The following is a 22,828-nucleotide window of genomic DNA, read 5'->3' on the forward strand; positions in this document are numbered from 1 at the left end:
TAGGGACTGGCAACTGGCTAAACCTTAAACTGCATAACCTGCTGTGCAGGTTTTTCAAGTAACTTTTTATTAACACGACTGAGCACGTGAACATTTATTTTTTTTTCTTTAGATCAGTGTTTCTGTCGTAGTTTTTTTTTTTTTTTTAAGTGGTTCTATCGTGTTATGTAATGGCATCTTAGCTTGCCACTAGTGTTCAAGTCACCCTTTACCTGTAATTATTTTCATTTTATCTATTTTGAGGGAAGTCCTATATGGTAGTTTGAAGTTTCTCAGTAACTCTGTTTTCTTAATTTGGAATTGTTTGTTAGAGTACTGAGTACGTTGGGTTTATAACTGTATTTGCAAAGCTTTATCTGGTGGCTCGTCCACAATTTGTAATTGTCGATTTTTTAAAGGGCTAATGTCAATAAACTGTCTTAATTGTAAATTGTGACTACCAACCAAGATTACATCCCCCTTCCTCTTTTATGCTATTTAAGATATGGTGTGTAAGTTTGGTACAGTTAAGGAATCACGTAGCACTATAATTACACGACAAGCCTACCGTATACAAGTTTGCACCAGCACCCCAGTCGCACAAGTCTAGAACCACCATCTTCTTCGTTAGCCCTGTTGCACGATAAACCTAACGTTTAAGTCCGCGCCAGCGCCCCAAGAGTAAGACCAGACCAGATGGGATCTTCATCAGGGTGCCCCTCACCCCTTGTTGCTAGGGAGGTTAAGCATCGCCGCTATTCCTTCCTAGTCTTCATGGTTGTTTGTTGTTTTTCCGCGTTCGTTCGTGTCATCATGAAGCCCTTCCCATGTAGTGGTGATTTTCTCTTTGCCGGCAGTGTTGTGTTATTTTTACCGCACTCCGGCGCATGCATCGGAAGGCGTGGCCGCAAAGGCAGCTGATGTGGACGACGACTAGCTAGAGCGTCTCAGCGAGATGTGTGACTCATTCAAGGGCCACAGTGAGTGTCGAGATGAGTGCGACCAGATCGACAGCAGTTGTTTGTGCGCCATCCTGCACAAATGATAATCTATGTTAAATTTTCACAGAATTTTAGACGGCATTACCTATGTAGCATTTGTTGTGCCATTTCCCGCCTTAGTAGTTAAGAGATGGACAGAACGACAACGTAATGCTGGGAGTAGGAATTGGGTTCCATCCTATTTTAGATGAAGGCGTGAAGGCGGAAACACATACTCCCTGTTAATGAAGGAGTGGAGGCTATAAAAACTTCGTCATAATGAATGTCTCTTGTTTTGACAAGCTGCTGTCGATCATACATGATGGGATACGCGCTAATGACGGAAGATATTTCACAATAGTGTGCACGCAAAATGAAAAACAGCTATTACAGTCCTCACCGGTCGCGGCCTGCGTAACTACTGTGACTCTTGTGGCTACTTTCTCAAGACTGTCCTTCCTGGCGTGCTGAAGTAATACAAAAGATACAGCCAGATCAACACCTGTGGTACTTTCACCATTTAAGGCGAGAAGTACACACATATAAAATAAAATTATCTGGGTAACTATTTGTAGACATACCTTATTAGGACAAACAGAATATCACGAGCATCAGGTACACACCTTTCCTTGCTGTATGCCTCACTTGTGTTTTCTTTCTTTCATTGCATTTCTATTGTAAGTATTTATCATTAAACATGTAGATTTTCTCAACGACTAAACAAAAAAGAGAATTTTCATTTTTTTATTAGTGCATTTATAAAAGATTACTCACTGAAAAATGTGCAGTATATTTCGCGCAGAACCCGAAAGAGTGCTCAAGAGCTTACGCATATTTCATCTGATGACCCCTAGTGAAAACAATAACAAGTATAAATCCGTTCTGCGCATGCGCATATACAGCTCTTCTACTGCGCAGTTGCAGATCCACGGCGAAGAGAGTGGTTCCAATTTTATCCCCGGTGAATAACCCGCCTGATAAAATCTCAGCTTCACCCGCTCTGCCGCTAGGTGGCAGGTCATGTACACTTGACTTGTACATATTAGATTTACCATCTAATACCGGTTTTATACAAATGTTTCGAAATGGTTCGAAAACTTTCTGACAGAAGGCGCTTTAACCGCAATACTTGGTGCCTACAGTGCGCCGCACCTCAAAGCGATGTCTGCGGCTGTTGAAACGTGAAAGGAAGCTATCCTCTCGAAGGAAAAGAATAAAATTATGTATTCTATTGAGTAACATGTTTTTCCTGGCACTTGAATACAACAGATTAGAATACAACCCTACAGCAAAAAGGCTCAGTTTTCAGGCATGTTTAATGTTCTAGAACGACCCGATACGAATACCGTTGGAAAGCTCTTTGCCAAATTCCAACGGACTAGTAGAGAGTCTGATGATCTAGCAGGGAATTTTGGCCCTAAGAAAACTGTAATTTCTCTCGAAAATGTCGCCAAGGTTTCTCGAGTTGTTCAGCAAAATTCATGGAAGTCTGTCCAAATAATTGCATCAGAGACTGGTTTGAAGGGTCTCAGCATGCAAAAAATACTGGGCCTACACATGTCTGAATTCAAAATCCAAAGCCACCAGACCATACCTGTGCAAGCATTGTGGGAGATGATTGACTTTCTGGACCAATCACAATGATGTACAATGAAGGATTAGATGTTGGCTGCTTCTGATTCACAGATGACGCACACTTCCATCTGAATGGAGTCTTGAATAAAGATAACTGGCGATTTCGCGTTCCCAAAAATCTCCATTTGTGTGAAGAGAAACTAATGTATTTTCCAAAATTATTGTTTCGTCTGTGGTGTGCAGAAGAGGTATTATTGACCCCTTTTTCATGCAAGAGACGATGGCTAGCGATCATTGTTTTGGGACGATTTGTCGCCACACATCGACCAGACACCGAATGGTTCATGCAAGACGGGACCAGGCCACACTGTATCGAACGGGTGTTTCGCTTACTTTATGAACACTTCGGGAATAGAGTTAGTGCGTTGGATTGTTGCAAATTTACTGGCGCAGGGATCGATTGTCCTCCTTATGACTACTTTCTGTGGGGCACACTGAAGCACGCTGTCTGCCGAATACATCCCACTAAGCTGGAGGACCTTGAATCGACGATCCGTGTGGCATCTAAAACCATTTTCGTTGAAACGCTACTGGATGTGATGGAAAATTTCATTGTTCGTTTGTGCCATCTCCGTACTGATGAGCTTGCGGAAGCTTCTTGCAGAGGATGAGTTTGATTATGCACGCTGATATTGTACGAGCTGCACAGCGAACAGAGCCATCTGTAGCAGCTTTTCGAACTATTTAGAAAGTTCTGCACAACTGTACAAAATTCTTGCAGCTTTCACAGTAAACATAGCTTTTGTTGCTTTTGTCTGTCGGCCTTAGTTTTCGAGATATTTAATTTTGAAATCAGGGGCTCCTCGCTTCTGTATCGCAGCATGCTTCTCGAAAAGCCAAAAAAATAAAAAATAAAAAAAATAAAAAAAAGATGGTGCAACCCATTGATCAAGTGGGATATCGTGCGGTGATTCGTTCTCTGCTCCAATAATGGAAGATATCTACTGGCGTAGTTAAGGAAAGAACGGGACACTTGTTTCATTTTGGCTATTTATTTCATCCGCCAACAGCAGCATTGTCAATAGAAAAGAGGGTATATTTAATTTGGGGACCACACCCTGCCTATCTAACCCATGTTAATTTAGGCAAGTATTTGACCCATTTCTGAAAAAACTATTTGATGCAGAACCTTAATATTTTTACGGTATGTTACATGATGCTAATAGAGGCAAATCTACTTTAACCATTTTAAAGTTCTTAAGAAATAGTTTTTTAATTTTATTAACAAAACATATTAAGTTTTTCCTGCGGAAAATATTTTTTTGTGAACTTCCTAATGGGGGAAAATGAATGTAGTACCAAAGGTGGCTTTTTATGCTATGCAGAGTCTCTGAAAATTTCATTCATTTATCTGTGATAGTTTCTGATATAATGTGGCATATGTACTGAAAATTTTAGTTTCTGGGAAATTTACTTTAAAAAAAAACTTTTGGTAATTTGTTACTTACAGTTAATTAAAACTGTCCTGCTGCATATGATGGCCCTTCTTTGGCCTCTATAAGGTCTTCCAGGTTCTTTTTCACCTTCCTGGATATTTGTCTTGCTTTCTTGGCCATATTAGATGCAGACCTGTCTATCCTCATTTTATCGCAATGTCTATCCTCATTTTATCACAATGTCGCAACCCAGTGATCATATTTTCACTAGGATTAATTCCCAACTTTTTCAGTACCTAACATTTTCCCATTGAATGTAATAACAGCAGCATGAACTCCTAGTTTCATTGTATGCATGCCTACAAATACAGTTTTAGGAGGGTGGTTCCAAATTATGCTGTTCTGTGTCTGCCCATGCAGACATTTCCTTAGAAGGTCAGAATGAGCCAAGTCTCTGAAAATAGGTTTAATTGTTGTAATAAAGCAGCAGGAAGGGAATGCTGGTGAGAATAAGATTCTCCAGTTGCCTGAGCCCTATTGTATTTGTACCACGAATTTTCTCCTGATGGACACAATCCATGACATGGCTTTTCATCAGTAGAGGACTTATGGAAGAATATGGCCCAAACATCTCTCTTCATTGCCTCCAGATCTTATTTATTTCTCCTAATTGCCTGCCCATAGTATACCTGCATGTTTTCTATTTCAGTTTTAGTTAAACGACCCTGTCTGGTCAACAGTTTTCCATCTTCTAATTGAAAGCATGTTGTTTACAAATAGCAGAAACAAAAGAATACCGACCGTTGCATTCCAAGGACAGCCAACACACTCGGGAGTAAAAAAAAATCGCTAACGTGCAATGTAGGAGATATAAAGATCTAAAATATATGCAGAAAAGTGGATTACAGAAAAGTGGTAGGAAAATGCTCTTTAAATGCTCGAAAAAAATTTTTTTCACCAAAATCCTTTTCAGAGTACTTAAAAAAAACCTTAATCTATCGAAATACGATGAAAACCGAAAATTGATTTTTTCGACCCGAACCACGGTGTGGTCCCCTTCCTAGAAAAGGCAGATCGTCTCATGGATGATTAAGTCATTCGCTTCAAGTGCAACTGTTGTCGAGGATCCTGATTTATTGAAATAACGCATCTACGCGCATTTACAAATTGATTTAACCCAATTAAATAATGCAACGGAAACTCAAAGATCGGGGACATCTATGCAGCGACGAACTATTTATTTATAATCATTGTCCATCATTTTTGATACTTTCTGCTGTCATGGCTCAAAACTCTAAATCTTAAATGGCAAGGTGGCTGCATTCAGAAAACTGATGGGTCATTACAATGTTTGCTAACAGATTCGACACATGCAGAAACAGACAAATTCATTTACGTCACTCTCTTTCGTACACAGAAATGAGAGATGTATCACATTACTTTAGAATTGGAATTCAGCATCTAAAGCCTCTTCATTAGTTTATAAGAATGATCTACTAGTCACTGGTTAACAACCTTTCTTAGACCATTTCCCGTGAGTGCAATCAGACATTAGCTAATACCACCCTTCCTTCTTCCACCCCCACCCCCTTGAGGCCTTTAACCCCCCCCCCCCCTTTCCCACACTATCACCAACGCCAGCACTTAACTAAACTGTAGAAGTAGAATGCAAGACTTTTCTTGTACCACTTTTAATTTTTAAAATGAGTAATGATGAATGATAGTTAGTTTGTGTGTGTGTGTGTGTGTGTGTGTGTGTGTGTGTGTGTGTGTGTGTGTTTTAGACTGAATGATGAAGGGGTTCGTGTAGCATCGTAAATGCTACCCACAACTCCTTCTCAGATAAGAAAGCTAATTATCCACTGTGAGAGTAGACTCTTGTTACAAAACATTTTTTTTTCTGTGTTACTCCTCTCCATTGTGGCACTTGCTCGACCTGCATACTGCAACCTCATTTAAAGTCAACCACGTTAAAATGTGTGCACTGTACTTACTGGTCGTAAGTCACTTGATTGCTGCGCTCCTTACTTCTGAACTGGCAGAAGTTGGAGGTCTTCAGGTTGTTAATGCTTTGTTTCTGACCATAGCCACTAATAGATAGAGTAATAATAAAAATAATAATAATACATTGTACAGCACTATAGTAGCCCTTATGTAGTTATTGCTGTGTCGTACTATCAATTAGTTCATTTATCTGTTTCGAAGCGAGTGATAAAGCATTTTTAGACTACTGCTGGTACTATCTACAACTTAGAGAAGCAATTTTCATGAGATATTTTCCATTTGTTACGCGTATATCTCATTTTAATCATCAGCGATGTGCAGTACAAAGCACAACATATGTGTGTACGGTTTGTGGACTATGTGATGAACCTGTAACCTCCGCCTCATTAATGCTACTAATTCAGGAAAAGTAATTATTGGTAACTTACATGATCAGCATTAGAGTCTTGCAAAGTTGTGATAACAGTAATGATCTTTGGAAAATAATTCAGTTTCGTGACTGAAACACAATCGAATCGTTTGGTTTTTACCCCTCATAAAATTTCATTTTACCCTAGAGGGTAATTACCCTAAGATTGGGAGCCACTGTACTAGGATGAATCTTCGGTAATGCCCTCACATGGAGATTCCAAACAGACGAAAGTAACAAGAGTGAACAGCCCATCGTCCAAAACTACAGAAATTCTATGGAATCGTGGATAAAGTACTTCACACAATGATTATCGGGACTCAGTAGGCTTGTAGTCGTGAGACATTTCCAACCAAGTAGGTTACAGTGGAAATTACAGTGGCCAGCGACCACTTGGCGTCCCATAACATGGCAGAACTACACACACCAAAAAAGTTTTGCATCACCTCGGTTCCGAGAGTTCCGGAAACTTTACAGAAAATTGGAATAGAGATCAGCGTAAACATTATTTCCGTCCTTTTTATTGCTCATTAGAACCACACATTGCATGTTGTATCACCATACAGCGAGACCTTCAAAGGTGGTGGTCCAGATTTCTGTACACACCGGTACCTCTATTACCCAGTAGCACGTCCTCTTGCATTGATGCATGCCCGTATTCGTCGTGGAATACTGTCCACAGTTCATCAAGGCACTGTTGGACCAAATTGTCCCACTCCTCAACGGTGATTCTGCGTAGATTTCTCTGAGTGGTTGGTGGGTCACGTCGTCCATAAATAGCCCTTTTAAATCTATCCCAAGCATGTTCGATAGGGTTCATGTCTGGAGAACATGCTGGACACTCTAATCGAGCGATGTCCTTATACGGAATGAAGTCATTCACAAGATGTGCACGAAGAGGGCGCGAATTGTCGTCCATGAAGACGAATGCCTCGCCAATATACTGCCGATAAGGTTGCACAATCGGTCGGAGAACACTATTCACGTATCGTGCAGCCGTTACGGCGCCTTCCATGACCACCCGCCTAATGCCACCCCAAAACAGCACGGAACCTCCACCTTGCTCTACTCGCAGGTCAGTGTGTCTAAGGCGTTCAGCCTGACCAGTTTGCCTCCAAACAAGTCTACGACGATTGTCTGGTTGAAGGCATATGCGACACTCATCGGTGAAGAGAACGTGATTCCAATCCTGAGTGGTTCGATTCCCGTCGGGGTCAGGGATTTTCTCTGCCTCGTAATGACTGGGTGTTGTGTGCTGTCCTTAGATTAGTTACGTTTAAGTAGTTCTAAGTTCTGGGGGACTGATGACCACGGATGTTAAGTCCCATAGTGCTCAGAGCCATTTGAACCAATTCTGAGCGGTCCATTCGGCATGTTGTTGAGCCCATCTGTACTGCGCTGCATTATGACTGGCTTGCAATGGACGTCGAGAGTGAAGATGCGAATCATGCAGCCTGTTGCGCACAGCTTGAGTCATAACACGACGCCCTGTGGCTGCACGAAAAGCATTATTCAACATGGTGACAGTGCTGTCAGGATTCCTCCGAGCCATAATCCGTAGGTAGTAGTCATTCACTGCAGTAGTAACCCTTGGGCGGCGTAAGCGAGGCATGCCATCGACAGTTCCCGTCTCTCTGTACCTCCTCCATGTCCGAACAACATCGCTTTGATTCACTCCGAAACAATTGGACACTTCCCTTGTTGAGAGCACTTCCTGGTACAAAGTAATAACGCGGACCCGATCGAACCGCGGTATTGACCGTCTAGGCATGGTTGAACGACAGACAAGAAGAGCCGTGTACATTCTTCCTCGTGGAATGACTGGAACTGATAGGTTGTTGGACCTTCTCCGTCTAATAGGCGCTGCTCATGCGTCGTTGTTGACATCTTTGGGCGGGTTTAGTGACATGTCTGGACAGTTGAAGGGACTGCGTCTGTGGTACAATATCCGCAGTCAACGTCTATCTTCAGGTGTTCTGGGAACTGGGGTGATGCACAACCTTTTTTGATGTGTGTTTTATAAAACTTGTTCAGCATTGATTTTAAAGTAGATGGTATTGGTACTGTGACCACCTACCCGCATCTGAGGATTTCGAGAAAGAATTTCTGCAAAATTAGCCACCGGTTTCATAGCAACAACGTGATTTATTACAAGGGTTCACAAAAACTCGAGTTCATAATTCTAAGTTTCGAAAGGAACGAAAAATTTGACAAGTAGAAAGAATCACTCCCTACTCCTGAATGTGCTGATTTCAACAGGTTCGAACACAACATGACTTACAAAATCAGTCTCAAAACCAGAAGTGTGTGCACTGCGGATGCCCATCTTCGAGTGTCTCTGAGCAAAAATTCCGTCAGCATCTCACCAGATACCCAGTTCTGGGTCAGTTCTTTATGGAAGGGCGGTAAGTGGCCAATCCTTAGCGTGGGCCGCTGAGCTAACCAGGGCTGCCGAGTAAGTGCGGGCCGTACTCGTAGTTGCTCTTACGCTATTTCCGAACAACGAAATGTTCTAGAAACGTCTGAAGGGATTTTCGTGGGATTCTACAGAGCCAGTCAACGGACGCGGCTTTAAAACCGACGGGAAGACTTCTGCCGTTGAAACTAGTTCCCGTCAGCCAGAAATAAAGAAAGGGCATCTAACTTTCCCCTGCCTCCAAAGAAAGAAAGAACTGAAATCCCTTTAACTTTTCGCCATGTGGGGATGTTATCATCTCATGCGGGTCACTTGACTCGGATTTCGTCTATGATAAAGAATATTGATTTGATTTCCATAACAGAACAGAAAATAAAATGAACTGTCCAACAGAAAATCCTTCTACAATCGTCGGCATGTACCTGACAGAAAACACTCTCTAGCATTAATAATGAAGAGGAAGATTCAGTTACGAAAGGGGATGCGAAAATAACACACCCTTTTTAAAGTGAACATGGAACTTTACACTATGTTAAGTGAATAATAAATTAATAACATTGTGGATATACATAAATATGTTAATTTTAATTACTGAAATGATTTGAGAAGCCCGTGGAAAACACCTACCATGCTGACCGGACCATGGTACAGTGATGTATTTCTCCTTAATTACATATACTTTCATTAATTACGCCGGCCACGGTGGCTAAGTGGTTCTAGGCGCTTCAGTCCGGAACCGCATTATTGCTACGGTCGCAGGTTCGAATTCTCCCTCGGGCATGGATGTCTGTGATGTCCTTAGGGTAGTTTGGTTTAAGTAGTTCTAAGTTCTAGGGGACTGATGACCTCAGACGTTAAGTCCCATGGTGCCCAGAGCCATTTGAATTTGAATTTTTTCATTAATTACATTAACAGTAGTCAACATGTAAATGGATTGGATGATCATATGTAAAGTGGAAAGAGTTTGCCAAGAGAAAGGCTTTCCTACTTCCCATTGAAAATATCGATATTTTCACTGATTCTCTTCAACTGAAATGGAAAATTTTGGAAAATGTCAATTGAAGTGTATTATATATGTTTTTGGACCACAAATCAGAACGTTCTAGTGACGCACAAATCATTTTCCTACCCAGTGTTGCAACTGTCCATTTCAGATAAGTAAATTTGACAATAAATCTCATGACAGAATCCAATTTGTGTAATAAAGCACAGTTGCAGTAATGAGTGCATAAGTTAACGTCACGTACTTATGTATGATCAAATTGCACGTTTTTTAACTTCAGATATCCTTTATGTTTAAACCTGGTTATTATGAAATATTACCTCACAGAACACGAAGGAACGAAAGTATGCACCCGCGCGGAGTGGCCGCCTGGTTTGAGGCGCCATGTGACAACCGCGCGGCCCCTCCCGCCGGAGGTTCGACTCCTCCCTCGGGCATGGGTGTGTGTGTTGTTCTTAGCATAAATTAGTTTAAGTTCTTTAAGCAGTGTGTAAGTCTAGGGACCGATGACCTGAGCAGTTTGATCATTTAGGAATTCACACACACATTTGAAACTATGCAATTTATTTATTTATTTATTTATTGGACTTAGCACTGGCCCATAGACATTTGTTTTGACGCTTCCCAAGATAAAATTCCAGATTTTATACCGCATTTTTTCATAAGTTTGCAAATTCATAGCCTTGATTGCGTATTCTGGTGATGCGTACGCAATTTGATGCAAGTACTCAGCAAGATAATCAGTACCTTTAATTAGTAGAAGTCTTTCCACTGACATTTTTTCTTATTACACAAAGGACATTGTGAGCAATTATTTCGTAGCATATAAATGGTCTTTTTATTTAAGACCACACTGACTGTTCTCTTACGAACATTTACTCTGGAAGAAGTAGTGGAAAGGATAGTTACACAATAGGGGCAACAGCTGCAAGCTGGCCTCTCATCTCATTACTATGAGTTCCAACAATCATGCTATCCGCCACTAGATTACTTCTTTTCCTTCCTTGAATAATGAGTTCACACTTAATAGTATTTTCTAAAACGTTTTGTTCTAACATAAAATGCAATGTTTGTCGTCCAAACTTCAGCATTAAAGTTACAATGTTATCTGCCAAGGTTTAGTAAGAGGAAAATAGATTTCTGTAGTCTCCATCAGCTGCAATTCCATCACTTATGCTACCGATCCATCTATATAAACATGGAACAAATGTTCTCATCGGTACCAGGTTGTAATTGTGTACAAGGAGATAACTCTTAACAAACTAGACTGATATGTTTCCTTACGAAGTTTTTCATTGAAATAAATTTAAGGAAGACGTCAACGTACCTGACCTTGTTGTACACATGTCCAGTGCAGTGCACTACTGTTAGTGGTCGCTTCTTTAGCGTTTTCAATCAGTCCTGAAGCGGCAAACGTATGGACGTGTGAAATCCTATGCGACTTAACTGCTAAGGTCATAAGTCCTTAAGTTTACACACTACTTAACCTAAATTATCCTAAGGACAAACACACACACCCATGCCCGAGGGAGGACTCGAACCTTCGCCGGGACCAGCTGCACAGTACATGACTGCAGCGCCTTAGACTGCTCAGCTAATCCCGCGCGCAAACGTATGGAGTGTGGAGTAAAGTTGACTGCGTGCATTTTCAGCCTCAGGATTACTGAACACGGCGAAGAAGCGGCGTTAACAACTGTCCACTGTAATGGATGTCTACACCACAGAGTTAAGAGAAAGTAGTGGCATCATGTTTTCCTTTCCTGCAGATGGGTGGTAATCATCTTTCATCTTTACTTTTTTTTCCTTGTTTCTTGGATACCTCATAAGACTAGTGACTGACATGGTCATCTGATTAATTTTTCATATCTCTAAAATCGACATCATAAAGTATTGAGCCCTGTAAGGTAGGTCGTTTCCACATGGAGCACACAAGATCAGGTGAAATCACCTAGAGAAAATCTGTTGATAACCCTTTTCAATCCTCAAAACCACCTTATGTATGTCACGTGTTACCGACGTCTTACAACATCCTAGTAGTAAAAATTAGCTCACAGGACGCAATATTACAAACTTCCTATAAAGAGCACTCTGGTCAAACAACAGCGCTGTAGGTTGTGTAGAAATGTTACCAGATGGTCACGAGACTCTCCACCGACATCGTAAGTCATGGCAGTGAAGCCTCATGGTAGTGCAGTGCAGTGCTGTATATGTACCAGTTAGGTGTATGGACTCAGCGCGGTATGATGTGTCGACTTAGAGAAGTGGCAGAATGCCAAGAAAGAGCTACCGAATCCGGATACGACCATGAATGAAGTCACCCTGACTGTTAGTGTATCAACGCGAACTGTCCAACATGCCTACAAAGAATGGTGTACCATGCCCAGCGACGTAACGCGACGCAAGAACAAAGGCCGTAAGGAAAGGAGGTGAGTGTCACGACCTACTGATGACAGTAAATTTCACATCCGACATTGCTTTGTCAGTCTCGACAAGTTTCCAAGCAAAAATTGCTAATGGGACTGCAATGGACATTCGGAGTCGGGTATCTCACAGTGGCATAGAAGCGTGCACATCTTCAGTGAACCAAATGACACAAACTAGACAGAAACTGACTGGAGAAGTGTAGTGTGGTCCGCCAAACCGGAGTTTTACCTCTTTTTAAATGATGCAGGGTATCGAGTGCACTGGCAAACCAATGAGACGATCAGTCTGTGCGTGGATTGTGCAGTTCAGACAGGAGGAGGTACAAGGATGTCTTTTTTTTTTTTCGGGAAAGTTGCAATTTTTTTGACATCATCCATGATGAGTATGTTACGTCCACTTCCACTTTCCAAAACGAAAACTACCTTCAGGCATACGATCCTGGTTCGATAAACACACAGACTTCCTGTCGCACCTCTACTTGACCGTTAATTCAGACGACCTTAATTCCATTGAAAATGTCTGAGACTATTTTAATAGTGGGTGAGACGTAACAGTCAAGAAACTTATGGAATAGACTGATGGAATAAACTAAATGAATCGAGTTGAGGTCACTATTAAGGACGTAATCTCTGTGTTACACAATATTGACGTGATGGCTCACGCAGGTTATCAATTTTTCGCACATTGTGTTTAGCTGTGCTCAGCTTCTGCAGAATAGTATGAACCGTTGGTTTCAGTATGAGAGTCCAGTCTGTTCTCAAAACACAAAAATTTCAAATTCTCTTATCGTTTAATTCGCTGCCATTTCAACTGGGTTTACAGACACTTTGCAGCAAAACAGCGGTGGGCTTGGATTGTAGTTTACGAAGATTCAATGAGGAGAACGCAGTAGAGGAAGATATTACTTAGAGGATTCTCATCCTGTTTCTTGTGTTGTGCACCTTGTTACCAGACAGACGCAAGTCACTGTTACAATTAATGAAATCTTCCAGACTTGTTGGACCCAAGTGGAAAAACCACTGGGAAATGTTACAAGTCTGGCCAACAACCACAGTGAATAGAATTTGTCCAAAAAGAAGCTGTTCATTCGAGCACATATCCAGTATTCTCTCAGAAACTATTTATATTGACATTAAACACTTCATAAGTGTCTCCCAGAAGCTATGAGAGAATTAGAGAGAGCCTTTGGAGGAAATAATCTGCTCGTGGCTCACCAGCGCCGGCTGCATAGATTCCTGACTTCGACACGTCGCATAATTTTCACCGGGTGCGCGCCTTCGTAATCAACCATGGCTCACTTTACCCTAAATATCCAAACAGGCAATAGTGGAAAGTTCTATGCGCGCAAAAACACAACCATTCAGCTCTCGTTCTAGCATTGCTCTTCCCATCCTGGTAACATCCGTAAGAATGTCTCAATTTAGCACAGGTAAAAATTTATATAACCGTTCCACAAGTTTTGTAATTATTTACGCAATATAGTTTTAAACATTTCAATCTGACTTCCGACAAAAACTAAGATAGATAATCCCTTATAAATAGTAAATCATATGGTGTTGTTTATCATATCCAAAATTGATTACCTTGTAATTCCAGCAAGTGTACATAAAATAAATACTGCCTTGATTTAACAGTTTGCTACTATTCCTAACTGAATTACGTGTAGCATGATTTCTCTTAAGACTGTTTTTACATTATTATCTATTACCTGACTGTTTTAGTATTATCGATACGCAGAATAGGTTTGAAGTCCTTTACACATTCAAAATTGTCCTTAATAACTTGAATTTATAGAATATGAAGGTTTTTCATTAACAATCAAATTAGTAAAGGTATTTATTCCGAATAAACTATGCCTTATAATTCTATCCCATCTTAAATTAATGTTAGACGGACATTCTGCTTCAAATTCCGTATGCGTTTTTCTGTGATATACATCTACGTGTATACTCCGCAAGCTACCTTAAGGTGTGTGGGGGAGGGTAGTTTGTGTACCATTCTTACTTTTCCCTTTTCCTGTTCCAGGCGTGAATGGTTTGCAGTGAGAACGGTTGCTGGCAAGGCTCCATGAGAGGTCAGATCTCTTCAGTTTTAGCTTTATCGTCTTTTTTTGAGATATATGTAGAGGAAACTAATGTATTGGTTGACTCTCCTAGGAACATACGCGCCCAGGACTGTAACACTGCCGGCCGTAGTGGCCGAGCGGTTCTAGGCGCTTGAGTCTGGAACCGCGCGCCTGCTACGGTCGCAGGTTCGAATCCTGCGTCGGGCATGGATGTGTGTGATGTCCTTAGGTTAGTTAGTTTAAGTAGTTCTAAGTTCTAGGGGGCTGATGACCTCAGAGGTTAAGTCCCATAGTGCTCAGAGCCATTTGAACCATTTTTGAGCTGTAACACAAAAACATCATCGTGAGGGGAGAATGTCTCTCTTGCAGTGTCTTCCACTACAGTTGGCTGAGCATCTAAGTGATGCTGTAGCGCTCACTAAATGAACCGTTAACGAAACACGGTGCTCCTTGTAGGACCTTCTGTATTCCGTCTAAGAGTCATATCTCACACAGGACCTACACTGACGAACAATATTGAAGAATTGGTCGAACGAGGGTTTTATGAGTTACCTCCTTTGTGAGTGGACTACGATCCCTGAGGATTCATCCACTGAATCTGAGTCTGGCACCTGCCTTACCTGCGACTAGTTTTATGTGACAGTTCCACTTTAAATCGCTATGCACACATACTCGTACTCGTACTCCGAGGCAACTTATGTGAGCGATACAAATGAATTTCACGGCCCGTCGGTGTTTTCCGCGCACCCTGATGGTTATCCCACCGCGAGTTAGGTGAGTAAGGCTCGCCAGAGGGAATTTGCAGTGGTGAATCCGCAGAGGCGGCACCAACCCAAGGCTTTCTCTGGTAGCGTGAAGAAAGGGTGATCACTGGGCGGTCTTCACTACTGAAACGAAGCCAGAGGCCGGATTGGGCACCGGGTGACAAGTTGTAGGGCAAGCACCAGGGGCGTTGTATGGGGCCACACTTGTTTTGTGCCGACTTTGCTGACTCATGGTATCGCTGTGGGAAGCGGCCACCAGTAAAAGCTCGAGTCAGCGCTGAGAAGCGGGAGCAGCCACATCGTCTTGTGCCAGCGCTGAAGACCGGTGAGGGCAGCCGCAAGCTCATTATGTGATGGCGGCGCGTTCTTCTTGGCACTTTAGCCGGACTTGTCTAAGCATTGGCGTGGCTAGTCAACGAGTTGGCTGCAATCATCCTCTCAACATGGGCAGTGGCTGGGAGTTCGTGGATGACCAGCAAGCAATACAGACCCTGGAGAGGAGAGCACTGTGGATGCACGACCAACGTTAAAACAGCAGCAGTGTACTGCAACAGTCAGCATGAGGCGTCGCTAGTTGTAATACTGACATTGTTGTGCTATGGTTGGGCATGTGTCTTCTGGTCAGTGTCAAGGTGAAGAAGGCAGCTCATAGGCAGTGAGAAGGAACAGTGGAGAAGTTGGTTACGGAAAGGCAGTGCAGACTACCAAGTGTGCTTTTGTGGGCCACGTTTGCTATTGGCATGTTGTGGTTGTTGTCAAATATGCTTGATACTATCGAGTTGGCGGGCGATCTGCATTAATGTAAAAACAGAAGTACAGTTTTAAACAGCCAATATCGCTGAAGTACACCATTTATTGTGATGATCAGTTTCAGCGAATTTGATCAGAATTCAGTGAAACGTACTCCGGAAGATCTGATGATAGCAACGTAGTGTGCTGAATCCGGTCATCGCAATAAATGCTGTCCAATAGCGATATTGGCTGTTTGAAGGTCTACAGTACTTCTTTTTCTACTGTAGTTGTCAAAGTTTGGCCGACTAGATAACAGGGCGGTGATATGCACCGGTATAGATAAAGTCGGTTTGATTCAGTTTGTTGTATGAAAGCGCACTGAGGCCATGAGGAATTTGATTTGGCCGAAACTACTTTCAACTGTTTTACATGGCGTTCCCTTGGTGGCATAGAGTGCAATGTTTGATTGTGAAATTGTAAATAAGGTGAAGTCGTGTACGAACAAAAAATTATTGTATCTTTTGTTTACCTGTATTTGCTGTTATTCTGTTATTGCTTATCTGCAGTTCGTTGAGGCCGATATAGCAGTTCTGTGTGGTTTTGTTGCTATGGGGGCTATGTGTTGGTAATAATGTAGTGTAGATAATTACAGCGAGTCGCTTGCCTGTGCTGTTTTATTTTAGCGCACCTTTGTGAACTTATTAAAGGGCAAAAGCTGCATCATTGTTTTGTTTAGTGTTCACCTGAATAATTAACCACGGGAAGAAAGAATATGTCATTTTATTTTGGAGCCCACTTGTTTACTAATTCTGGCCGAAACAAGAATTTTTTATTTATTTAATGTATGGACGTATTTCAGGGTAAATTATGTTGTAATTATTGTTGCTCATTGTAAGGTAACTTTTGTTTGTTTTCATCTCTTGTATCATTAGATTCCTGAAATTATTATTCTTTAATTCAAACTGGATGCTAACTTTTAACATTCGTATGTGCTCTGCTGTTTCCATATAATGTTTAATAAATGATATATTAATTATAAGCCCATGCTTAGACATTCTTCACACAAACTCTACTCCACCGAAATCCTAAGCCATATATGGATGTGGCTGCTTCCGGCCATTGTTCTGCAACCGTGTAATTACACAGTTCGATCCCAGAAACGATCAAAGACACAGAGCAGTGAACACAAGTAAATAGTTCGACTCTCCATGTTCGTATCGTATCTTAGCTTTCCCGTTGTGTTACTTAGTTGTTTTGTGTCACTTTGGATTAAATCTATTAGCGAATGTAGGGCCCAGATGTCATACTTGTATAAATCATGATCCTGGACAACCCTTGCACGTGCAGTGAATGATTTCTCCGCCCACGAGGCGATCTGCCCTTTCTACAGCGAGTCCGCTCGGGTCTGTAAATGGAAACATAAAACAGAAATAGATGTCAATCAAATACACTCCCCTTTCCATGCGGCAATACTGGAGTTGTTGTATGAAATAAATAGCCAAAATAAAACAGCTGCCATGTCCTTTCGATAACTAAGCCGTCAGGCTATCTTCGGTTATTGAAGCAGAGAACGAATTACTGCACGGTTCCTCACTTCATCAATAGGCAGCGCCAATTTGTTCTGGATAGCGGCCTACGGTACTGTGGCGCGGGATTTCAGTGTACCAGACACGTGCATGCAAACAAAAGGAAAATTATGCACGTATAATTTATGTGGTAATGGTTAACGCGCAATACGTTACATTTGTTTACGTTCAGGATCAATTGCCAATCTGTGCGCCAAGCATCGATCCTCTGCAGGTATTCCCTCATTTTGCTACAGTTTTCTAGCTTTGCGACTTCCTTTACACATTATCATCATCATCATCCCAGACTAGTCTCATAGCACTTCCGACTTTAGCCTATAGATTAAATATAGTGAAAAGTAGTGGTCCAATAACACTTCCTTGGAATGCGGCCGAAGTTACTTTTTCAAATGGTTCAAATTGCTCTGAGCACTATGCGACTTAATTTCTGAGGTCATCAGTCACCTAGAACTTAGAACTAATTAAACCTAACTAACCTAAGGACATCACACACATCCATGCCCGATGCAGGATTTGAACCTGCGACCGTAGCGGTCGCTCGGTTCCAGACTGTAGCGCCTAGAACCGCACGGCGTTACTTTTTCGTATGAATATTTCTTCCCGTTGAAAATGAAATGCTGCATTCAGTTTGCAAGAAACTCTTACCTCCACTGACATAGATGGTCCAATATTCCGTCCAGTTGTATTTTGTTTCGAACGCCTTTCAGAAGCCAATGAACACGGCATCAAGCGTAGAGCCGGTATCTAGAGCTTTCTGGATATCTTGGACGAACAGAGCTAGCTGGGTTTCACATGATCGTTGTTTTCTAAAACCATGTTGATTTCTTCAGAGGGGATATTCGGTTTCCAGAAATGTCATCATACGCAAGCTTTTCATCATACGCAAGTTTAAAATATCCAAAACTTTATAACAGTCCAACGTCAGAGATATGACCCAGAGTTTTTTGCCTATGATCTACTACTCTTCTTGAACTTTTTTTCCCAGTCGTTATTATCGCTGCTCTGCCCCAGCGACCTACAGTACGCTGCTGCTAGAAGAGTGGTGGTGGTAACGGTGTTGGTAAGTTCCTATGGGAGCAAACTGCTGAGGTCATCGGTCCCTAGGCTTACACACTACTTAATCTAACTAACTTACACTGAGGACAACACACACACCTATTCCCGAGGGAGGCGCGGCTGCCCCGCGCGGTAACTAGAAGAGTACCAAGGTTATTAGCATACTCTAAGTGGAATCGTATTGATATTCCATGAGGTTCAGTAGCTTTCCTCTGTTTAGAGATTTCAAATACTTCTACTCCTTGGTTACTTACTTCGGTATCTATCATTTTGACGTTCGGCCGACGCCTTCAAGGAGCAACTACAGTGCGATCCTCAGTGAAACAGTTTTGGAAGAAGATATTTAGTATTTTGGCCTTTTCTGTGTGGTCATCCATTTCTATGCTATTATGATCACTGAGTGTCTGTGTCTAGTAGCTAGTTTTGCTGCCTGTGCATCACGGGGTCCCGAGTTCCATTCGCGGCCGAGTTGGGGATTTTCTCTGCCAGGGACTGGGTTTTTGTGTTGTCCTCATCGTCATCATCATCATGATTCGTGACGGTAGCTATATTCGACTGTATAAAAGTGGACTGCGCAAAAATTGGGACTTTGTACGGGCGCTAATGATAGCGCAGTTGAGCGCCCCACAAACCAAACATCAAACATGAACAGATTGTCTGTACAGATGGCATCTATGAGTTTACTGATTTGACATAAGACCAAAACTTCTTGGGGTTCTATGTCAAGTCAGCAGAAAAAATCGCACTGTCGAATTCTGTGAATACTTCACACATGGCTCATTTAAGGCTAATTTCGGGTTCGTTCTCTTTTTGGTTGTATGTGACGCTTTGGCTACGTTTAAATTTACAGTGGAGCTCACATTGCTTTCGCAACAGATTTCTAAGTGGCTCCAAGCACTATGGGACTTAACAGCTGAGGTCATCAGTCCCCTGGACTTAGAACTACTTAACCCAAGGACATCACACACATCCAAGCCCGATGCAGGATTCGAACCTGCGACCGTAGTAGCAGCGCGGTTCCGGACTGAAGCACCTAGAACCGCTCGTCCACAACGGCCGGCCAGCTTTCCAACAACGGTGGGCCGTTCCCGCTTGACACATACCTGTCTAAAGTGTGTTGTACAAGATTCGTGAACTTTGTGCATTGATGCTCAACATTGTCAGTGCTGGAGCTGAAATTGTCACGTTGGCCGCTCAGGTAATCTGTAATCTTATATGTAAGTTGAAGGTGGAGGGATAAGAAAGGCATTATTGATGTCAGTTGCCTCTGGACATTACGCGGAATCAACTGCGACGAGCGAAAATATGTTCCAGACTTTACTAGGAAGATGCGTTAACCACTGCACCATCCAAGAACCAGCGTTATCTCATGTGCACGGCACGCCTCTCGGCCGATTCACATTCCCATCGAGCGCCACCTATCCGCAGTCCTGTCGATGTCCTCCATGCTCACTACTCAGATATCCCCACAGGAGGTTAGACGTATTTGCGCATCCGCACAGAAGAAGATGGATTCGTTGCCCATCGTGGCGAACCAGTTTATGAACGCGTGGTGTCTGTTCTTTCGGATATGTCTGAAAGAACTGATATGACGCATTCATATAATCTGTAGTTTGTCTCTTGTCGCTCTTGCTAAGAACACATATCTTCCTACATTTAATTATATTTCTATTTACACCCATGTTAAGTGATGCTGTAACGGGCTTATGAACACTGATTCGCTGTTCTACATATATACAGTGTTTGTTCTTTCAGACACCATTTTTGATCCCGCAGCCATGTATGATTATGATCCAAAGGAAATGAAGACATTAGCTGTTATAAAGCATTGAAGTACATCGATGGGAAAAGGTGCTGGCCCGGGGCTCTAACATGGATTTTCCATTTCTCGTGAACAGTCACCTTGACCAGCTCGAACATCTGTACATGATCCTTGACCGACTCAGTTTTCCAACTTGTCCACCTTCCACAGATGTAGTGCCCCGCCCATTATGCTCACTGTTCACAGCGATTCGCTGATGACCCACTGATGTACTTCAGTACTCAATAGCAGCTAATGTCTTTACTTCTTTTCGATCCTTGTTCTATGTTGAATCGAAAAGTGTGGGCCAATAATGACCAGGAGAGCTAATATGTAACCTTCACGTGTCTGTTCTCTAACTGGTCCAGATAATTTTCAGATAAGGCATTCAGAACAATTTTACTTGATTCTCTGTCCCTACTACCCACCTAAATCACACGAGTTGTATCCTTGTATGTAGTTGGTAAGTTGAAATCCCCACTTAATACCACAACGTGGCCTAGGTATTTACGCAAAACGTTCTCCAAGTGTCCCCCAAATTGTTCCACCACTACTGTTCCTGAGCCAGGGGGGAGTGGGTCTACAAAAGCATCGGATGGCCATTTTTCATCCTCCTTTAACACTTCATCCAAATTCTTTCGCATTTGGAGTCTTTCCTAATCTCGCCAGATACACTCCTGGAAATGGAAAAAAGAACACATTGACACCGGTGTGTCAGACCCACCCTACTTTCTCCGGACACTGCGACAGGGCTCTACAAGCAATGATCACACGCACGGCACAGCGGACACACCAGGAACCGCGGTGTTGGCCGTCGAATGGCGCTAGCTGCGCAGCATTTGTGCACCGCCGCCGTCAGTGTCAGCCAGTTTGCCGTGGCATACGGAGCTCCATCACAGTCTTTAACACTGGTAGCATGCCGCGACAGCGTGGACGTGAACCGTATGTGCAGTTGACGGACTTTGAGCGAGGGCGTATAGTGGGCATGCGGGAGGCCGGGTGGACGTACAGCCGAATTGCTCAACACGTGGGGCGTGAGGTCTCCATAGTACATCGATGTTGTCGCCAGTGGTCGGCGGAAGGTGCACGTGCCCGTCGACCTGGGACCGGACCGCAGCGACGCACGGATGCACGCCAAGACCGTAGGATCCAACGCAGTGCCGTAGGGGACCGCACCGCCACTTCCCAGCAAATTAGGGACACTGTTGCTCCTGGGGTATCGGCGAGGACCATTCGCAACCGTCTCCATGAAGCTGGGCTGCGGTCCCGCACACCGTTAGGCCGTCTTCCGCTCGCGCCCCAACATCGTGCAGCCCGCCTCCAGTGGTGTCGCGACAGGCGTGAATGGAGGGACGAATGGAGCCGTGCAGGTGAGCGCCACAATCAGGACTGCATACGACCGAGGCACACAGGGCCAACACCCGGCATCATGGTGTGGGGAGCGATCTCCTACACTGGCCGTACACCACTGGTGATCGTCGAGGGGACACTGAATAGTGCACGGTACATCCAAACCGTCATCGAACCCATCGTTCTACCATTCCTAGACCGGCTAGGGAACTTGCTGTTCCAACAGGACAATGCACGTCCGCATGTATCCCGTGCCACCCAACGTGCTCTAGAAGGTGTAAGTCAACTACCCTGGCCAGCAAGATCTCCGGATCTGTCCCCCATTGAGCATGTTTGGGACTGGATGAAGCGTCGTCTCACGCGGTCTGCACGTCCAGCAAGAACGCTGGTCCAACTGAGGCGCCAGGTGGAAATGGCATGGCAAGCCGTTCCACAGGACTACATCCAGCATCTCTACGATCGTCTCCATGGGAAAATAGCAGCCTGCATTGCTGCGAAAGGTGGATATACACTGTACTAGTGCCGACATTGTGCATGCTCTGTTGCCTGTGTCTATGTGCCTGTGGTTCTGCCAGTGTGATCATGTGATGTATCTGACCCCAGGAATATGTCAATAAAGTTTCCCCTTCCTGGGACAATGAATTCACGGTGTTCTTATTTCAATTTCCAGGAGTGTATTATGGTATTTTTACGTCTATGAACACGCCTCCGTCACCGGCGTTCAGCCTAGCTTTGTAATGTACATTCCAATCTGAATTTAGAGTTTCATTCCTGTTAACATATGGGTTCTGTCTCTGGAAGCATGTGGGCATCTTTGCCGTTTATAAACGGGATTAGATCCAAGACTTTTCGATAGACGCTACTGCAGTTCACTGTGCTATATTAACATTTACTTTCTTCGATCTGCCATGACGAATGCTACTCTCTTTATGTAATGTGGAGACTATTCTTCCCTTTCTGACACCAGAACGTGTCTTTTCGGACCTGTAGACGGATACCTCTATCCGAAGAAACCCACATGTGCATGCGGCACATACTACACTAGCAGCCGCTTCCTTACGTGTGATGGACTCCTGATTATTAAAGGTGACCCTAGAATTCTCCACGCAATAGCTGAGGTAGAAAAATCCACATCCGAGATTGTCATTGGTTTAAGCCTTCCACTCTGCTCCAAACCACAGGACTTCGATCAATACTGGGAACGATGCTGCAAAACGCTAGCTCTGTCTCCACCAAACGAGGAAGGCC

Source organism: Schistocerca serialis, chromosome 1 (assembly GCF_023864345.2).
Source record: "Schistocerca serialis cubense isolate TAMUIC-IGC-003099 chromosome 1, iqSchSeri2.2, whole genome shotgun sequence".
Lineage (NCBI taxonomy): Eukaryota > Metazoa > Arthropoda > Insecta > Orthoptera > Acrididae > Schistocerca > Schistocerca serialis.